Genomic DNA, 18,930 nt, shown 5'->3' on the forward strand with positions numbered 1-18,930 from the left:
GCCAGCATTGCGTGAACTGCACTGGTTGCCAGTTACTTACCGGATTTGTTACAAAGTGCTGGTCATTACCTTTAAAGCCTTATATGGCTGAGGACCTGCCTACCTTAGGGACCGTCTCTCCCCACATGAACCCCAGAGAGCACTGAGGTCAGCAGGGAAGAACCTGCTGACTATACCCGGGCCAAAAGAAGTAAAACTCCAAAGTACCCGTAACCGGGCTTTTTCTGTTATGGCCCCACAGCTATGGAACCAACTTCCAGAAGAAACACGAGCCCTGCGGGACCTTGAGCAATTCCGCAGGGCTTGTAAGACCAGTTTGTTTTGAATGGCCTTCGCAGACTAGAACTGCTAATTAAGTTCGCCATTTAGACAATAGCACAATTTAATTTTACTGTTTTAGAATTTTAATAGTTTTAATTAATTATGGTTTAAAATGTTGTTTTGTGTTTTGTATATTTGAACTTTGTTGTTAGCCGCCCTGAGCCTGCCTCGGCGGGGAGGGCGGGATATAAATAAAAGGTATTATTATTATTATTATTATATTATTATTATTATTATTAAAGAATTTCCTAGCCGATGCTCTATCCAGGTTGCCTCAGCATGAGAGTCAGAGGGAGGAAGTGGTGGATTCCATCATTCCCCCAGCGCGGTGGCTGGAGCCGTGACTACCCGATCAGGGAAGAAAAGAGAAATGCTAGAGCTGTGGGGGTGGGTGGGTAATACACTAATAGAAGAAGCGGAATGAGAGGGCGAAGGGAGGCCAGAAGGATTAACTAAAGGGACCGGGGGCTTTTGGTATCACGATGGAAAGCTATATGTGCCAAAAGTATTGAGGCAGGAGGTATTACAACACTGTCATTGTAATAAACTATCGGGCCATTTTGGTTATGTAAAGACATTGCATTTGGTTAATAAGACAATTCCGGTGGGCTCAAATGAAGAAAGATATTTCAGAATTTGTAACTTCTTGCCCAGTATGTATAATGGCAAAAAAGCGAGGTGGGAAACCCCCCCGGGCTCCTTCAACCCACTCAGACTGCCGAGCGGCCATGGTCTGTAGTGTCTATGGATTTTATAGTGGAACTGCCAGCTTCTCAGGGCAGAACCGTAATACTGGTAGTAGTAAACACCTTTTCAAAGCAAGCGCATTTCATTCCATGCAAAAAGCTGCCCACAGCAAAGAAGCTGGCGTACCTATTCTTCCAACACATTGTTAGAGTCCACTCATTCCCCGATAAGGTCATTAGTTACCGCGGCCCGCAATTCGTTGCCAACTTCTGGAGGGAGTTTTGCAAACTGACAAGCATGGAACAGGGGTTGAGCTCTGCCTATCACCCTCAGACAGAAGGGCAGACGGAACGCATAAATGCGCTTCTAGAACAGTATTTACGGTGCTATGTGAACTATCAACAGACCAATTGGGTGGAACTGCTGCCATTTGCAGAATATGGATACAACAATATGGATACAACAATAGTTCAGCCAAAGCCTCCCTGTTTGAAATTGTGAATGGCTACGAAGGGAAACCATTCCCCCTGCTCCCTGAGGACAATGGAACCAAAAACCCCTCCTCGTGTCAGCAGTGGTGGGAAACGCTGGGAAAGGGGTGGACTATAATCCAAGAAAACCTGGATGCTGTCAAACGGGACTATAAGGCACATTATGACAAAAAGCACACCCCCGAATGGGACTTTAAAGTGGGAGAGACTGTATTCCTGTTTTAAAAAATCCTGCCATTACCACAAACCTCCAGGAAACTTGCTTACAAATATCTGGGACCCTTTAAGATAAAAAGGGTGATAAATAAAGTTACTGTAGAACTGGAATTGCCAAAACTGTTTAGCAAAATTCATCCTGTTTTCCATTGCAGCCTTCTTCGGCAAGATCCGGGGGCTACGAGCTGGCATCCCTGCCTGCCGGAGCCCAAACCTATTCAAGTGAAGGGTCAGAGTCACCATGAGATGCAGGAGATATTGGATGCGAGAGAAAAAAAGGGGATATTATACTTCTTAGTGCGCTGGAAGTATTTTCCCCCTAGTTGTGATGAGTGGGTGAAAGAATCCGACCTCCGAGCCCCACTCCTCCTCAAAAGATTTACCTACTGCACCGAGACAAAACCCGAGCAAGAGCCTGGGGGGGGGGCAGTATGTCAAGCATTGTATACCCATTCTATATTGCTGAAGTCAGACCTTAGAATTGTTATTCTTATGCTAGAGAATTTAGATGGTAGAAATGTTACTAACCCGAAGTTAAAATGTGAGCACATCAAAGTAGCAACCCCCACCTTTCTTCTTTTGCTTTTACTAGCAGATGCAGGAATGTCCTCTTTGAAGATAAGACCTCCTGGGACTTGTTCCCAGGCCTAGCAAGGCCTGAACCAAGGATGCAATAGCCGCAATAGAGATACGGAACCCAGAGTGTGAATTTCACATGTGAATGTAGAATTGTTTATAGAACCTTTGATGTGCCATTTTAAAGCTTGTCTTCTAGTGCTACAAAGTATCAGTCCCAACCTTCAGCTCGGATGAACCACATGGATTATCAATAAACCTAACTTTGTTTCAAAATCCAAGGACTGGTTATTTTGAAATCTCATGCTTGACATTTTGGGACTGATCCTTTATTAAGAGTTCATCTGACCTGGCAACTTTTAAGCCGGATGGCTGAAAGAGCACCAGGTAACAGAGAACCTATTGATCCGTGCGGCAGCACGGCTCTTGACTGGATTGCCTGTACGGGCAAGCAGTCCACCAATGCTGTGCACATTGCACTGGTTACCAGTTGAGTACCAAATCCGCTTCAGGGTTCTAGTATTGACATTCAAAGCCTTACGTGGCCTGGGACTGACATACCTGCGGGACCGCATCTCCCCATATGAGTCCCGAAGGCAGCTATGATCTGCCAACCAACATCTTGGATAAACATATGGAGCAGAGGTCCATCAGTGGCTATTAACCACAGCGCATTGATGGAACTCTCTGTCTAGGGTAGTGATGCTCTTTTGGTGCTTGGGGGGGGCACAGTGGGAGGGCTTCTAGTGTCCTGGCCCCACTGATGAACCTCCTGATAGCACTTGGTTTTTTGGTCACTGTGTGACACAGAGTGTTAGACTGGATGGGCCACTGGCCTGATCCAACATGGCTTCTCTCACATTCTTGTTCTGATCCTCATCTTCTACTGTTAAAAGGACCAGACAGTAGTAATGTGAAAGACTTCTGCCTGAGACCCTGGAATCTTCCAGGCTGAGTAGTCAATACTGACTTGATGGACCAAGGGTCCCAATGATTCAGTATAAGGCAGCTTCATGTGTACATGTGGATGAGGTAAACTGTTTTGAATCCTTCCAAATTGGGTTTAGGCCTAGTTATAGAACTAAAACACCCTTGGTTGCCCTGATGGATGACTTATGCCAGGAGATGGACAGAGTGAGTGCAACTCTATTGATTCTCCTGGACTCTCAGTGGCTTTCAATACCATTGGTCATGGTACTGGACCACCTTTCTAGGCTGTTATTGGAAAGTCACATTCTGTAGTGTTTTTGGTCCTACCTGAAGGGTAGGCCTCAGAAGGTAGAGCTTGCGGACCGCTGCCCAACCTTTTGGCATTCGGGATCTCACAAGGCTCCATTTTGTCCCCTATGCTCTTTAACATTGACATGAAACCACTAGGAGAAGATCTGGGGCTGAGTTGTCACCAATGTGCAGATGACAGCTCTATCTCAGACTTCCAGCTGACTCCAGGGAGGCTGCAAAAACCCTGAAATGGTGCCTGAAGGCAATTTTATAGTAGATGCTGGCTAATAAACTTATGCTTAATCCTGATAAAACAAAAATGCTACTGGTGGGAATAATATCTATACTAGGATTTAAGGTGTTAACATGTTCTGGATGGGATTGCACTCCTCTTAAAGAAACAAATCTATAGTCTGGGGGTGCTCTGGGACCCAGGCCTACAGTTAAATAAGCAGGTAGCACCTGTGGCTAGGAGCATCATTTACCAGCTTCAATGTTTTAGCCAGCTGTGGTCTTTCCAAGACAGAAAAAAAATCTGTTAGCAGTTGTGGCAAATGCTGGTCCTGCTCTCCCAGGTATATATAAGTAGATAAAAAGCAGGTTCAGCACCTACCCTAATGGTGTCACTGAGTACACCCCTCATTATCTTGCACATAAATGACTGGAAATCATTTGGAAACCATCATGGGGGAGGAGTGTTTAGAACTAGGACCTGGAAGAGCCAGGTTTAAGTACCCACTAACCCATGAACCACAGTGAGTGAACCTGAGCCAGTCATATACGCTGTCATCTGCATTACCTACCTAATAAGTTTAATATGATGGAAGAGCCATGTACACGAACCTTTAATTCTTTTGGGATTAAAAGGTGGTCATTAAATCATTTGAGATACCATGGTCCCTGCAATACTATTACACTGGGAAGAAGAAGATATTGGATTTATATCCCGCCCTCCACTTTGAAGAGTCTCAGAGCGGCTCACAATCTCCTTTACCTTCCTCCCCCACAACAGACACCCTGTGAGGTGGGTGGGGCTGGAGAGGGCTCTCACAGCAGCTGCCCTTTCAAGGACAACCTCTGCCAGAGCTATGGCTGACCCAAGGCCTTTTCTTATGCCAGTTAGGAAAGGCACAAACAGGCATAAGAAAAGGCCTGCATGGTTAACAAACAAAGTAATGGAAGCTGTAAAAGGTAAGAAGGACTCCTTTAAGCGGTGGAAAACCAGTCCAAGTGAGATTAGTAAAAGGGAACACAGGCTGTGGCAAATCAAATGCAAGACTGTGATCAGGCAGGCAAAAAGGGACTATGAGGAGCATATTGCAAAAAACATAAAGACCAACAATAAAACTTTCTTCAAATATATTAGAAGTAGGAAACCAGCCAGGGAGGCAGTGGGGCCCTTGGATGACCATGGGGTAAAAGGATTACTGAAGGAGGATAGGGAAATGGCTGAGAAGCTAAATGAATTTTTTGCCTCCGTCTTCACTGTGGAAGACGAGAACTTTTTGCCTGCCCCAGAACCACTAATTTTGGAAGGGAAGACCTGAGTCAGATTGAGGTGACAAAAGAGGAGGACCTACAACTGATAGACAAATTAAAAACTAATAAGTCACCGGGTCCGGATTGCATACATCCGAGAGTTCTGAAAGAACTCAAAGTTGAACTTGTGGATCTTCTAACAAAAATCTGTAATCTTTCATTGAAATCTGCCTCCGTTCCTGAGGACTGGAAGGTAGCAAATGTCACCCCCATCTTTAAAAAGGGTTCCAGAGGAGATCCGGGAAATTACAGGCCAGTCAGTCTGACTTCAATACCGGGAAAGTTGGTAGAAACCATTATCAAGGACAGAATGAGTAGGCACATTGATGAACACGGGTTATTGAGGAAGACTCAGCATGGGTTCTGCAAGGGAAGATCTTGCCTCACTAACCTGTTACATGTGGACAAAGGCGACCCGATAGATGTTGTTTACCTTGACTTCCAGAAAGCTTTTGATAAAGTTCCTCATCAAAGGCTCCTTAGAAAACTTGAGAGTCATGGAGTAAAAGGACAGGTCCTCTTGTGGATCAAAAACTGGCTTAGTAATAGGAAGCAGAGAGTCAGTAAAAATGGGCAGTCTTCACAGTGGAGGACGGTAAGCAGTGGGGTGCCACAGGGCTCGGTACTGGGTCCCATGCTCTTTAACTTGTTCATAAATGATTTAGAGTTGGGAGTGAGCAGTGAAGTGGCCAAGTTTGCGGATGACACTAAATTGTTCAGGGTGGTGAGAACCAGAGAGGATTGTGAGGAACTCCAAAGGGATCTGTTGAGGCTGGGTGAGTGGGCGTCAACGTGGCAGATGCGGTTCAATGTGGCCAAGCGCAAAGTAATGCACATTGGGGCCAAGAATCCCAGCTACAAATACAAGTTGATGGGGTGTGAACTGGCAGAGACTGACCAAGAGAGAGATCTTGGGGTCGTGGTAGATAACTCACTGAAAATGTCAAGACAGTGTGCGTCTGCAATAAAAAAGGCCAACGCCATGCTGGGAATTATTAGGAAGGGAATTGAAAACAAATCAGCCAGTATCATAATGCCCCTGTATAAATCGATGGTGCGGTCTCATTTGGAGTACTGTGTGCAGTTCTGGTCGCCGCACCTCAAAAAGGATATTATAGCATTGGAGAAAGTCCAGAGAAGGGCAACTAGAATGATTAAAGGGCTGGAGCACTTTCGCTATGAAGAAAGGTTGAAACGCTTGGGACTCTTTAGCTTGGAGAAACGTCGACTGCGGGGTGACATGATAGAGGTTTACAAGATAATGCATGGGATGGAGAAAGTAGAGAAAGAAGTACTTTTCTCCCTTTCTCACAATACAAGAACTTGTGGGCATTCGATGAAATTGCTGAGCAGAAAGGTTAAAACGGATAAAAGGAAGTACTTCTTCACCCAAAGGGTGATTAACATGTGGAATTCACTGCCACAGGAGGTGGTGGCGGCCACAAGTATAGCCACCTTCAAGAGGGGTTTAGATAAAAATATGGAGCACAGGTCCATCAGTGGGTATTAGCCACAGTGTATGTGTGTATATAAAAATTTTTGCCACTGTGTGACACAGAGTGTTGGACTTGATGGGCCGTTGGCCTGATCCAGCATGGCTTCTCTTATGTTCTTAAGGCCATGCAAGCAGGTGCAAGTGGAGGAGTGGGGAATCAAACCCGGTTCTCCCAGATAAGAGTCCGCACACTTAACCACTACACCAAACTGGAACAAAACTACCATTTCCTGAGTAGTCCCGCCTCCACTAAGAAAGGCTCTCATAGGAACAAAAAAAAATTTCTCCTTTGCCCAGGTCTCTGTCCCCTTTCTCTCCATCCCTGCTTCATTTAGATCATAACTCCTGGCATATTCCAACACAATAGTATTTCAACAGAGGACTGGATGACCATTTCTAAAGTATTTCAGATATAAAAATCAGGAAAAGCTATCTCAGAACAGACATGATTTCAAAGGACTTCAGTGGTTTCCAAGAACAACTATGAGAGGAATTCTATAACTAAATCTGGTTTCACAGTGCATGACTAGGATCAAGAATGGTTTCACCCCTATATTTTGAATGAAGCTGAGAGTTTTCTTTCCTTTTGGAGTATCTGACATTGAAAAACGGAATGAGATTCTTGCTAGTGTGTCATGGAATGCTTCCAAAAGACTAGTGGTTTCTGTGTTAATTTTTGCACAGCTGTTTTGACAGAGTGTTATTAAAATTTACAGTGTCTGGATTTCCAAGGTCAGATCAAAGAAATGGCAATTAGCCAGAAGTAGGTCAGATGTAGAAAAATAGAAGGAAAAGACAGAAAAGTAAAATGACCTAAAGAAAACAGATCAGTTGTACATCCACACCACTGGATTTATTGTGATTTGTTTAAGTTTAATCATCATCATATCACTTTCTACCATCACAATTTTCAGAAACAAAGGCCATGCATAACCACAGGGAAACAGCGCAAATATTACATTTTTCTATAACAAAAACACAGAAATAAAACTCTTTAAGAATGCATCTGAACTTTTAAAGCCAGGTTTCTGTAGACCAGAATTTACATTATAAATGGTTGTTCTCAGGCTACAAACATATTCACACAAATTAAAATGGAAAACACTCATACAGATGCCACATTTAGATCATAACATCTGGCAAATTCTAATGTATTATTTCTACAGAGGACTGGATGATCAATTCTAAAGTATTTCAGATATAAAAATCAGGAAAAGCCATCTCAGAACAGAAAAGATTTCAAAGGACTTCATTAGTTTCCAAGAGCAACTTGATCAATGAGAGGGATTCTATGACTAAATCCGGTTTCACAGTGCATGATTGGATTCAGAAAATTGTGGAAGCATGCCAAAACCAGGGATGAAACTGGCTCAGGATGGCAATATGGACAATGACAAATCTGTGTGGTTGTAAAGCACCATAATCTGTCTGAAAGTTTGCGCCAGCTGCAGTTAAAGGGGCTGTGGGAAGTAGCAGACAACCAATATATGAGTCAGGTTAGTACCTCAGCTCAGCCTGTGCTCTGATGTTCAGAGACTGAATTAGCCTCTTTCTGCACATTCCTACATGATGTAGGGCCCTTAGAGAGAGCAGAATAACTTTTCTCAATTATCTTCCATGTGCTGATGAGATAATGAAATGTTCACTACCAGAACAACTGTGTCATTAGAAATGTGTTTTCAAATTGTAAAGCCACACAAGGCACAGAATTACTTGAGAAAGAGCTCTCAAGACTCTTGTCATACTTCACCAAAAGTCAAAACAGTGATCCCCTTTGGTTATGTATACAGTAAAACAAGCAGAGAAAACAGACACTATTGAAAATAACCCTGTACTGACCAGGTGTCAGCAAAGGGTTCATTGAAGTCCCAAAAATGATCAAAGTCATCTTGATTAAGAAACTAAGTTTCATTTATTGATTACAACAATGTTACTCTCTACACGTATTCATTGAAACTGATAACAAATAGTCTGAACCATTGGTATTTATGTATATACTTCAAAGACTAGGGCTTTAAATTACTTCTCATAATAAATCTACAGTCGTCCCTGCATTTGTTACTTTCACACGCTGCTTATCTCTTCCTAGGAATAGTTACATCCTCCCTCCTGTGGTGTCCTTGCTCTCGCCCGGCAGGCGCCAGAGCGGTCAGCCTGGTATTCTGCACTTCAAAGGCTGGGCTGCCCTTTGGAGTTTTGGCAACCTCCTTTCCCACCCCTCCTAGATCTCTTTGCAGGGCACAGGTATTAGTATTTAGCAATCTACCAAATAATAGCGTTAGTAAGCATGGATTAAATACAGTCAATAAGCATAACTGGCTCCAATGAAACATTGCCTGACACCAGGGGAGTAACTCAAAGAGGAGGAAACAATATTCTTTCCCGACATCCAAAAACATTCAAACCACATTAGCAGAGGATTGAAAACCTGGAAAACCTTCACTGATTACTATTACTAAAATGGGACAATATTGTACTTTCTCTGCTCCCACCAATATATGAGTCTCACCCCCTGCAGTGAGGAATATGAACTACATTGCTTTAAATGTCACTGGATACCATGGAACTCGAATTGTCATTTGGTATAAGCCATGCTGGTGTGAAATTTGTCAACTCAGCCGTCTAACAGGAGTTAAATTCAAAGGTCAATTTCAGGAGCTCAAGAATTAGACAGAACAAGCATAAACCCCCACAGCACTCATCTGCAATGGATCCAAATCGCCCCCACCAAGACAGCCAGTTTGGTGTAGTGGTTAAGTGTGCAGACTCTTATCTGGGAGAATCGGGTTTGATTCCCCACTCCTCCACTTGCAGCTGCTAGAATGGCCTTGGGTCAGTCATAGCTCTCACAAAAGTTGTCCTTGAAAGGACAGCTTCTGTGAGCTCTCTCAGCCCCACCCACCTCACAGGGTGCCCATTATGGGGGAAGAAGATAAAAGAGATTGTAAGCCACTCTGGGAGAAGGGCGGGGTATAAATCTTATGGTCTTCTTTTTCTTCATATAAACTGACAGCTTCTTGCAAGTGAGGGCTGTGAGATGAGGACAACTGCATTGCATTGTAAGAAAGGAGACTTTACTCTCCCACCTCCAGAACAGCTAGTAGGTGGTTTCTGGCTCTAGAGAGGGGGGTGGAGTTGTTGCCTTAATCATAAGATCCCTTGAAATTTACCAAATGCAAAGCAGTATCATTTCTAACCTCAGCCTGCTGGACCTCTCAGTGGAGGTACAGGATGAAGCCGGGCACTTCTCCTTAGATACATCAGCTTCAATGTGCCTGGAGAGAAAGATGCATCTGAAAGCAGGACAGACTGTCATAGTGCTTTCAGCATGATGCTAAGCCAACCTGACAGGATGTCAGTACAACTGTATCACAATGGGGAAAGATAATTTCTTTTTTCACAACAGTGGGAAATAGCCATGAGCTACAGAGCTTGAAAGGACATTTGCAAAACCCACAAACATTGCAGATATCGCTAGAACACCACTGTACAATTTCTTACAGTACACATGAGTTACAGAGTTTGTTTAGCTGAATTGGAAGGGAAAATATACAGGCTCTATTAACTATTCTGTGCTCATCTGTCATGGGCGGGGCGGGGGGGGGCGTGCAAGATCAGTTCTGGGGAAGCTTTCCTTTACATAGCTTTAGCATTCAAATGGAGTCTATTCTGGACATGCTTATTAGGTGCTACCAGAGCTCCCAAATAAATACTTCTGCAGTCCCTAGGCTGGCTCCTCTATGCATTTTTCCTCCCCTCTGATTGCAGGTTAGCTAGTTATAAAGTGAAAACAAAAGGAGATAGGGAGAAGAGCAGGTTGATAGAGACACAAGAACATGAGTTGCAAGCTGGTACTAAGAGACTTATTCTTGAAAAACTGAAGTCATAAACAGTCTGGTATGTTCCATACAACACCTTTCTTGGGGGAAGATTTATTGTGTTCAAAACAGTTAATTTTTTTATAGGACCTCCACAATAAAATGATAAATTGGGTATCTCAATACTCCTGCCGTGTGTGTGTGTGTGTGTGTGTGCGCACATACACACTTTTAGCTGCATTTCTCGGGTGAAAGTTTTTGATTCTCTCTCTCTTTTTTGGGTGCAAGTAGCCCAGAGCTTTGGATTGGAATTTATGTGAATCCAGTTGGCTCTGGTTCCCTGATTACAGGATGTTATCCATCAGCCTTCCCCCCCCCCTATCATTCTCCCCCATTGAACACATTTATTTGGGGTCAATCGATTCTACATCGTCAATGGAGGAGGCGGCAGCAGTGAGCAGGGATGGGCACAAACCAAGGAAATGTAAGTTCATGGTTCAGGGTTTTCATGAACCCTGAACCTTCAAAGAACTCCACCAGTGGACAAATCAGTTTGTGATTTGTCCAGTTCAGGAGCTCGGCCCCATTCCAAGGAAACTCTGAAGGCATCTAAATGTCTTCAGAGTCCACATCTGGGTCAGGCTGGCCCGACAGAGCTGAGAGTGAACTCTGGAACTCTCTTGAGAGCTTAGTCGAGTTGGTCTGCCTGACTCAACAGAGGAGGGAGAGAAATAGGAAGGAGGAGGAGGAAGAGGATATTGGATTTATACCCCACCACTCACTACCCAAAGGAGTCTCAGAGCAGCTTACAGTCTCCTTTCCCTTCCCCTACCCACAAGACACCCTGTGAGATAGATGTGGCTGCAAGACACCCTGTGAGGTAGGTGGGGATTTTATTGGTCATATATGCTCTTATATGGGCAGGGTCCACCTAGAGGTGGACTCTGAAGGTCTATAAAAGTCTTCAGAGATCACTCTGACAGCTCAGTCAGGTCGGATTGGTCTCAACTGAGCTAGAAGAGTGATCTCATTGGCCCCACCCAGAGGAAGGCTTTGAAGGCATTTGAATACCTTTGGAGCTCACTTAGTCAGGCGACCCTGACTTGGAAGTAAGCTCCAAAGACATTTAAATGCCTTCAGAGCTCACTTGAGTCAGGCTACGGAGCTGGTGGAGGGCTCCAACAGCATTTAAGTGCCTTTTGAAACTCACTTCCAGTTCGGCTCTGAAGTATTTAAATGCCTTCAGAGCCCACATGAACCCCCCCCCCCCGAACCTCAGGTTTGTGGAGGTTTAGGGAAGGTTCATGAACCAGGAAACTTGAACCAGCTTCGCTTGTGCCTGAACCTGGTTCAATTAATGCCCATTCATCACTCATCAAACACTGTATTCATCCACTTTCACCCAGATGGCCACTTCCCAGCCACCTGCTGGACCAATATCTAGAATGCTCACATTGGGGTTTGTGCTCCACTCTGCATTCCCCATCTGTCAATCTGGATAAAAGTTGTCTAAAATGTCTCCTCTAGCTTTAACCATGTGTAACCTGGACCTGCAATATTGTTGCCATTAAGCCTTCATTATGGCCTATCTTTCCCCCTTGCCATCTGGGGGACCTTCTGATCATTAGACAGGTAGAGCCAAAGAACCAACAGAGGGGCCTCATCTTGATCTCATCATGCTCAGTTTAACAGTAACATGAAGAAACTGAACCTTGCCCCATCCCTCACATCATTAATCAGGCTTCCCAGTAATTAATCAAAGTACATTTAGTACAATGATTAGGTTGCCCTAGCACTTAAAAATGACAAAGAAGTAAGGACTACATCAGGCATCTATCACAAACAGGCTCAATAGCCCAATAATGTAATTATGGCTGTTTGAATTCTCCACCAAAATCCCAGCTCAGTGTGGAAACTGAGATAAACGTCCCCACCCAGAGAAATCCTCTTTCTTTTTATTTGGAATATTCCCAGGACTCTGCACCCCTCCATCTTTCAAAATAATCAAGGAGCACGCTCATTTTGTCTCCCTGCTGCATTGCATGTCAGAACAAAGAATAATCTTGTATGTTTAAACTCAAGCCCTTCAACTGCAACTAGAATCTGTCCTCAGATGATGATGCACTCTGCCTTGCCCCAAGTGGGGCCCCTTCCTGCCAGTTTCAGTCCTGCCTTTTGAGACTTGTTTGCTCTTCCTGGATCCCAAACATCCATTTTGGTGTTGCTCAGCTGAAGAGTCCCCCCCCCCCATTGGCACACATCATGTGCTTTTTTCCTACCTTCCTTTTTGCATTTAACTTTGGGATTCTTTGCTGCATTTGGATCTTGCTTAGGAACTGAACCTTGGCCAAGAACTTGCAAGGAAAGATACATACAACCAGGGCTTTTTTTGTAGAAAAAGCCCAGCAGGAACTCATTAGTATGTGAGGCCACACCTCTGACATCATCAATATTTGCATACTAGGCCACACCTCTGATATCACCATTATTTGCATACTAGACCACTCCTCTGACATCACCATCATTTGCATACTAGGCCACACCTCTGACATCACTGAAAATGTCATGTCTTTTTTGAGGTGTGGTAACAATTCTGATCATCACACCTCAAAAAAGATATTGTAGCACTGGAAAAAGTCCAGAAATATATAGCCATGTACATATACAAAGCCATAAATATATAGCTGTCCCAGAAAAAAAATCAAATTCCAATACACTACTCGATCACAAGAGCCAGCATGGTGTAGTGCTTAAAGAAAGAAAGAGAAATAAAGCAAATAGACAGGAGAAAAGACTGACTGACAGAGGGAGGGAGGGAGGGAGGAAGGGAGGGAGGAAGGGAGGAAGGAAGGGAGGGAGGGAGGGAGGGAGGGAGGGAGGGAGGGAGGAAGGAAGGAAGGAAGGAAGGAAGGAAGGAAGGAAGGAAGGAAGGAAGGAAGGAAGGAAGGAAGGAAGGAAGGAAGGAAGGAAGGAAGGAAGGAAGGAAGGAAGGAAGGAAGGAAGGAAGGAAGGAAGGAAGGAAGGAAGGAAAGGTCAAGTCTGCTATAATGCCTGAGTAGTTTAGTGCCAAACTTTGGTTCAGGAAAAGGATCCTGAGTAAAACCACTCTGTATTCAGATGCTGCTAGCTCAAACTCTCCTTCCCCCCCTCCCTTCCTTTGTTATGTAGCAATGCTTGGAAATAGGAATATGGGAACAAGATTGTGGTGCCTTCTCAGAGATAGCCGGTGCTAAGAAAGCGCCCAAGGTCAGCCGGTGCTTGAGAACGATAAAACAATAAGGGAGGGACGGTGGCTCAATGGTAGAGCATCTGCTTGGGAAGCAGAAGGTCCCAGGTTCAATCCCTGGCATCTCCAAAAAAGGGTCCAGGCAAATAGGTGTGAAAAACCTCAGCTTGAGACCCTGGAGAGCCACTGCCAGTCTGAGAAGACAATACTGACTTTGATGGACCAAGGGTCTGATTCAGTATATGGCAGCTTCATATGTTCATATGTTCATATGAGAGAACTGGCGAGCATATACAAAGGGCAAACATTTAAGGTACAGATCAGAGGAATTCCTACGGGGGGGGGCCTCTTAAGCGAGCACATTTACACATCGTTGTTACTTTATCGTTCTCAGGCCTGGCTGGCCTTGGGCACTTCCTTGGTACCCATTATCTCTGAGAAGGCACAGTAATCTTTTTCTCATAGCTAGTTGCAGAGCTTGGCTACATAACAAAAGGCAAGGAGGGGGGGAAGGAGAGGTTGAGCTAGCAGCACTTGAATACAGTATGGCTTTTACCCAGGAGTCATTTCCTGAACCAAAGTTTGAACCAGAGTTGAAAATCTATACTAGTAAAACATAACTCAGACTTGACAGACACTGTGTGTAATTGGCAATTAAACATAATATGGGAAATTGAGTCAATATTAGTAGCGGGGCAACTGCAGAGTCTTTCCTGTAAGAGAATATTGTGAAACTGACCCACCAGCATGTTAGAGGGGAAGACATTCAGTTGCACTAGCGTAAAGGCTCTGTGATGGTCAGGATGGCTGATATTATGAAGGTATTTGGCCATACTGAATTGAGAGGTTTAGGTGAGCTTGTGAATAAATATGAGGGTGAGATGGGTAGAAATTGTGTAATTCTAAATCAAAAAGTCTTTGTCTAATAGATCACAAAATTTGACTTTCATCCATCTGGAGAAAGTGGACAATCAAGAAACCAATTTGCTGGATTTTCCTTTCTGTTTTTGCAAACCAAGAAGAGTTAAATGAATCTGTTTCTAAACGTGAGATTAAAGAATTAGGAGTACTTCTGAAATGAATTTTGAAGCTCTCCTTCCTTTTTACTTTTCTCTATAACAATCTCCTTTAGCCCACTTCATTTTAATGGGCAATTTCAATGCTCGCACAGGCCCAGATAACTATTGCTTATGTCGACAGTTAAACTATGAGTTCACTCCCTTTTTTTCTCTCTCTCATCCGCAACTCAAAAGATCTAATATTTAACAATACAGGTATTACTCTGGCAGAATTATGCATTACACATAATTTAACAATTTTGAATGGCATATCTTACTTTCCGACCTCAAAAGAATTCATCTACATTTCGTCTCGTGGTTACAGTGTAGTTGACTATTACATTTGTTCCCCACTTACTTTTCCCATTGTTGATAGTTTCACAATTGGTTCAAGAACTGAAAGTGATTATTTGCCCTTGGAACTTTCCTTAATATGTAAATCAAAACCAGGCCTTTAATAGCTCTGTTATCTCACAGGCTAACCCCGATCTTATGTTGAGGAAAATTAAATGGCTTCCTACAGAGAAGAATGTCGCCGATCTTCTTGACTCTCTTATTGCAATTGATTTGAAAATGTCATTAGAGTCTGCAATTTCTCCTAATGATTCTATTCACCTCTATGATCTAATAACTGATCTAATAGGTACCCTAGCTAAGCCAATTTTGCCAAAATCTCACAAAAGCCATTCTTGGTTTGATCCTGTGTGCAGGCAAACTAAGAGAGATTTAAGAGCAGCCTACCAAGATTTCCTCTCCACTAACAACTCAGAAAAACTCACCAACTTTCACTTTCAGAAGAAGCTTTATCTAGAGCTTGCCCAAAATAAAAAGGAATTATTTTACCAGAGGAAATGGGATAACTTATTTTTAGCCTTAAAATCCAACAATAATAGATCATTTTGGCAAGCAGCCAATGCATGTAATTACAACAGAGTAGATACTCCCATTCAAAATATCACTTCTGAAACCTGGGTCATTTATTACAACACGATCTTTGCCGACCCTTCTATCATTCCAACTGATGGGGAAAATTCCTTATTAGATGTAGTTTCAAACTGGCCTCCAGTTAAAATTGATGAAATTCTTGTGTTAATCTCTGAACTTAAAACAGGTAAATTTCCTGGCCCAGACAGAATTTCTGTGGAAATACTTATAAAACATCCTCAGTGGTGGGGTTCTCCACTTGCCAACCTGTTTTCACAGGTTAATCAACATGGAACAATGCCGCATTCCTGGCTGAATTCCATTATCATTCCCATATTTTAAAAAGGCAACCCTAATTGCCCAAATAACTATTGGCCAATCAGCTTATTGTTGATAATCGGCAAATTATATGCTAAATACCTAGAAAGACGTTTAGAAGCCTGGGTCCTCAAACATCAAATTATCTGCCCTGAACAAATCAGGTTCTCCAAAGGTAACTCTACCATTGATCACTGTTTTGTACTATCCTTCTTAGCTGATAAATATATGAGAATCATTTCAAAAAAGCTTTATACAGTCTTCATTGATCTGAAAGGGGCATTTGATTCGATTTCAAGACCCCTACTTCAGAAAAAGCTGGAACAAATAAAGATAGATCCTCGCCTCTATTCTTGATTGTGGACTCCATCTTCACTCCTTCCCAGTTGGGTGAAGCAGTGATGACATGCTCCCAAAAAGTGTGCGCACCAGACCTCACCCAATGGGGGAGAGATTAAAACTGGCTGTGGAGGAAGAGGAACCTCAGGACCGCCCTCCTGAAGTGATGAGAGGGCAAGGAGGGTTTTGGTTCAAACACAACAAACTGTATGTGCCTGCTCCCTTATGTAGGGAATTGTTACAAACCTGCCATGACAATAAAATTTCAGGCCATTTTGGGTATGTAGACTCTACACCTAATAGAGAGACAATTTTGGTGGCTCCATATGTAAAAGGACATCTTGGAATACATTTGGTTATGCCCAATCTGTTTCATGGCTAAGCAAAGAGGGGGAGCAACCCCCTGGACTTCTACAACCAATTGAAACAGCACATAGACCTTGGTATGTAGTTATTATGGACTTTAAAACAGACCTGCCTCCCAGTCAGAGAAAGATAGTGACTTTAGCAGTTGTGGACACATTTTCCAAACAAATTCACTTCATCCCTTGTTCTAAACTACCTACAGAGAAAAAAATGGCATATTTCTTCTTCCAATACGTGGTAAAATTACACTCCTTCCCTGAAAAAATAATAAGTGACAGAGGCTCCCCCAGTTCATTGTGGCTTTCTGGAAAGCTTTTTGCAAACTAAATCAAATAGAACGAGGCCTCAGTTCTGCCTACCACGCTCAAACAGACAGGCAGAGGGAAAGGGTTAGCTCTTTAATTGAACAGTACTTTAGATGTTTCATTTGCAATCAACAGAATAATTGGTTGGAATTGCTCCCCTTTACATAATATGGATATAACAACAGCGTGCATGGCTCCACCCAAGCTTCTCTGTTGTTAATAGTAAATAGCTACGAGGGTAAACCTTTTCCCCATCTCCAAGGAGGAAAAAACCCTCTCCCTGCTGACTTTTTCCATTGGTGGTCTACCTTGAGTAAATCTTGGGAAATCATTCAACAAAACCTAGACACAGCCAAAGAGACTTACAAAAAACATTATGACAAATATCACTCCCCCTTGCGGAACTTTAAAGTGGGAGACTCAGTTTTTGTCTCAAGAAAAATCTCCCTCTGGTACAACTTTCTAAAAAACTGGCTTCTAAAAAAAAAGGCCTGCATGGTTAACAAACAAAGTAATGGAAGCTGTAAAAGGCAAGAAGGACTCCTTTAAGCGGTGGAAAACCAGTCCAAGTGAGATTAGTAAAAGGGAACACAGGCTGTGGCAAATCAAATGCAAGACTGTGATCAGGCAGGCAAAAAGGGACTATGAGGAGCATATTGCAAAAAACATAAAGACCAACAATAAAACTTTCTTCAAATATATTAGAAGTAGGAAACCAGCCAGGGAGGCAGTGGGGCCCTTGGATGACCATGGGGTAAAAGGATTACTGAAGGAGGATAGGGAAATGGCTGAGAAGCTGAATGCATTTTTTGCCTCCATCTTCACTGTGGAAGATGAGAACTTTTTGCCCGCCCCAGAACCACTAATTTTGGAAGGGGTGTTGAAAGACCTGAGTCAGATTGAGGTGACAAAAGAGGAGGTCCTACAACTGATAGACAAATTAAAAACTAACAAGTCACCGGGTCTGGATGGCATACATCCGAGAGTTTTGAAAGAACTCAAAGTTGAACTTGTGGATCTTCTAACAAAAATCTGTAATCTTTCATTGAAATCTGCCTCCGTTCCTGAGGACTGGAAGGTAGCAAATGTCACCCCCATCTTTAAAAAGGGTTCCAGAGGAGATCTGGGAAATTACAGGCCAGTCAGTCTGACTTCAATACCGGGGACGTTGGTAGAAAGCATTATCAAGGACAGAATGAGTAGGCACACTGATGGACACGGGTTATTGAGGAAGATTCAGCATGGATTCTGTAAGAGAAGATCTTGGCTCACTAACCTGTTACATTTCTTTGAGGGGGTGAACAAACATGTGGACAAAAGAGACCCAATAGATGTTGTTTACCTTGACTTCCAGAAAGCTTTTGATAAAGTTCCTCATCAAAGGCACCTTAGAAAGCTTGAGAGTCATGGAGTAAAAGGACAGGTCCTCTTGTGGATCAAAAACTGGCTTAGTAAAAGTTTGCGGATGACACTAAATTGTTCAGGGTGGTGAGAACCAGAGAGGATTGTGAAGAACTCCAAAGGGATCTGTTGAGGCTGGGTGAGTGGGCGTCAACGTGGCAGATGCGGTTCAGTGTGGCCAAGTGCAAAGTAATGCACATTGGGGCCAAGAATCCCAGCTACAAATACAAGTTGATGGGGTGTGAACTGGCAGAGACTGACCAAGAGAGAGATCTTGAGGTCGTGGTAGATAACTCACTGAAAATGTCAAGACAGTGGCGTTTGCAATAAAAAAGGCCAACGCCATGCTGGGAATTATTAGGAAGGGAATTGAAAACAAATCAGCCAGTATCATAATGCCCCTGTATAAATCAATGGTGCGGTCTCATTTGGAGTACTGTGTGCAGTTCTGGTCGCCGCACCTCAAAAAGGATATTATAGCATTGGAGAAAGTCCAGAAAAGGGCAACTAGAATGATTAAAGGGCTGAAACACTTTCCCTATGAAGAAAGGTTGAAATGCTTGGGACTTTTTAGCTTGGAGAAACGTTGACTGCGGGGTGACGTGATAGAGGTTTTCAAGATAATGCAT

At 43.3% G+C, this 18,930-nt stretch overlaps 1 protein-coding gene across 8 annotated transcripts in view; it reads right to left on the reverse strand.

The window, feature by feature from the left end:
- The window catches only part of ARHGAP44 (Rho GTPase activating protein 44), a 385,723-nt gene that overhangs the window by 306,649 nt on the left and 60,144 nt on the right, over positions 1–18,930 (reverse strand). The window lies entirely within an intron of this gene.

This window comes from Heteronotia binoei, chromosome 13, assembly GCF_032191835.1.
Source record: "Heteronotia binoei isolate CCM8104 ecotype False Entrance Well chromosome 13, APGP_CSIRO_Hbin_v1, whole genome shotgun sequence".
NCBI classification, from domain to species: Eukaryota; Metazoa; Chordata; class Lepidosauria; order Squamata; family Gekkonidae; genus Heteronotia; species Heteronotia binoei.